Source organism: Lolium rigidum, chromosome 1 (genome assembly GCF_022539505.1).
Source record: "Lolium rigidum isolate FL_2022 chromosome 1, APGP_CSIRO_Lrig_0.1, whole genome shotgun sequence".
NCBI lineage: Eukaryota > Viridiplantae > Streptophyta > Magnoliopsida > Poales > Poaceae > Lolium > Lolium rigidum.
Genome location: NC_061508.1, coordinates 109,196,748 through 109,199,499, shown reverse-complemented (window position 1 = coordinate 109,199,499; position 2,752 = coordinate 109,196,748).

Genomic DNA, 2,752 nt, shown 5'->3' with positions numbered 1-2,752 from the left:
TATCTTATGGGAGAGACACCTCTAGTGAACTGTGGACCCCGGTCCATTTGACAAGGGATTAACTTGTCAATGCCTACGGGTTATAGGCTAGGGTTTAATTAGAAGTAGAGGAGAAGTAGATCTCGAAGGTTTCAGCCGAAAAGTACTCGACGATTATGGAAACTAGGGTTTGTGAACAATGATTCGATGATCTTTTCGTCCCTCGGCTCCCCCTTTATATAAGAGGCGGAGCCGAGGGTTTCGTTTTGTACAAGTTACACAGTCCGGGACGGTTTCTAGCTCATCCCGCCAGATTACAAACAACACTTCCTATTACAACTCTACTTTCCTTAATATATCTTGGGCTCCCGAATCTTCTTATTCTTCGGGTAGTGGGCCTTCATTAAACCCCGGGTACTATCTTCGGCAGGCCCATTTGGGATGCCTATGTCGATAGCCCCGAGATTTTGCTTGAATCGTAGAGTCGTGGAAAATCTCCACTCGTTTATTTTTATTTGACAATTTAAACTTTTCTATATTTCTTCATATAAATTTCTATATTGTACAGGGATACTGGTAGTTGGGGCTAGTTCATCCGACGGATCGTGTACTAGTTAACTGCTCTAGTGGCAATCCGCAGAAACCTACTTCAAGATCACGTCTTTGGACATGATCTCGGGATACCGGTGCAAACTCCGACAGTGCCGCTTAAGGTCTTACCATTCCGTCGAGTCCCAGCCAAATTTATCGAGTACCTAACGCGTCCGTTAGGATTTTTCTTCGTATCCGTTGATACGGATAAAAGTAGCAGAGCGCAGTGTTGGGCGATGCCACGCCCAGCAGAACGGATCCGGGGTCTTACCTTCGCAAATTTGCGGCATTCATAAATTGATCGCAACTTTGGCGTTCTGAGAATATATTGTCGAGTGCTTTTCCGGCTGTTGGAATGGCACATTTTATCGAGTCAAATATGACTTATATTAATCTCCCGATGGGAGTATATGTAGAGTTAATTATAACTCGAAATATACTCTCTTGCTTTTCTATCTTTCTTCCTTTTCCTTTTTAATTTCATCGGGCACGCGAACAGCGTTCCCGATGGGAGTAGCCCCCGAGGCTACAGCCAAGAACTTGTGCTTGGTTGTAGGCTCAACATTTTAATCCACCTTGTCGCTATATTGTCATTATTTCCCGATATTCTTTTTTTTTTATCTCTCGGGTGCGCGAACAGCGCTCCCGATGGGAGTAGCCCCCGAGGCTACAGCCACGAACTTGTGCTTGGTTGTAGGCTCCTGCAATTTCTATATTGCCATAGTCGTAATTTTACTTTTATCGAAGTAGCCCCGAGCATTTGGGCAAAAACTTGTATTTGACCAAAGGCTCCCGAAGTATTCAAATAACTTCTCCTGTCGCCATTCTCCTTTTATTTTTCTTGTCGACATACTTTCCTTTGTCAAATTCACTTCATCTCTATTAATAGTCGGGATTTTTCTCGCCTTGTGGGTCCATTGTTCCCACCACGTTGACACGTCGTGCAAGTGGGGGACACACGTCCTCCGCTTTCCCGGCGCACGTACGGTAACGCCCGTGCTATTCCACCTCGCAAAAATACCTTTTTACCCTTTTATCTACTAGATCTTTTTTCACCACACGATTTCTTCATCCAACGGTGCATTACTTCTCCCGAATCCTATATAAACCTTTCTTCAACCTCGGTCCACTCCGTCGCTTGCGCCGCACATCCGTTCCCCTCCGCAAAAACTTCCCTTGCGCCCAACTCTCGTTTGATCTCCCGCACGTACAAGCATTGCTTTCCCAGTGCCGTTGATGCCACCACGCACGCGACTTACTCGCCACAGTACTCCAGAATCCAAGATGGCCGCTGAGGATCTTGAGTGGGAGAGATCTAAAATCTCCAATCAAGACGTCAACATGCTGAAGAGGCTTGGCTTGATGAAGAAAGAAGACGCCATCCGCTTCCCAACGAAGAAAGCTACCCAAACCCTCCAATGGAATACCGGGTTAGTTTCATTGATCATCTCATTCGCGGCCTTTCTACCCCAATCCATGATTTCCTCCGCGGTCTTCTCTTTGTTCTACGGGATTCAGCTGCACCAGCCGACCCCCAATTCCATCCTCCATATTTCCATTTTTATCACGCCGTGCGAATGCTTCCTTGGAATTCCTCCTAATTGGATTTTGTGGAAACGCATTTTCCGCCTCCGCCGCAATGGCTCCCACAACGCCACTTATAACATAGGTGGTGTTGTTATCTCGTGTCCGAACCGACGTTGATTACTTCGACGTCAAATTTCCTGATTCTGTCCAAGGATGGCGCAAAAGGTGGCTCTACATACACGAAGAAAGTGCCAATTCTGTGGAGCACAACATAGTCCCTTTTGACGGAAGTTCCAAAATTCAACGCCGCCGTTCCTGGGATGCTGAGGCTTCCGAAGAAGAGAAAAAGGCGACAGAAGCACTTATGTCTCGTATTCATCAGCTTCAAAATACTCGAGGCAAAGAACCGTTCGGCGTTCAAATCACCGCCTACTTTCTTAGGATTAGAGTGCAGCCTCTTCGAGCTCGCAAAAATCCCCTTTGGACGTATGCTCGGTGAAAATGACGCCAATAGGCTCTCCAATGATCTTTCTGTGAAGGACTTGGAGAAGCTGATTCGAAGAATTTCCTCGCTGAGCAAGAGGGATCCTATTCCTTCCTCGTGCCGCGTGGAACCATACAGCTCTACCAATCCTCTCCCCAAGGTATTTCATTT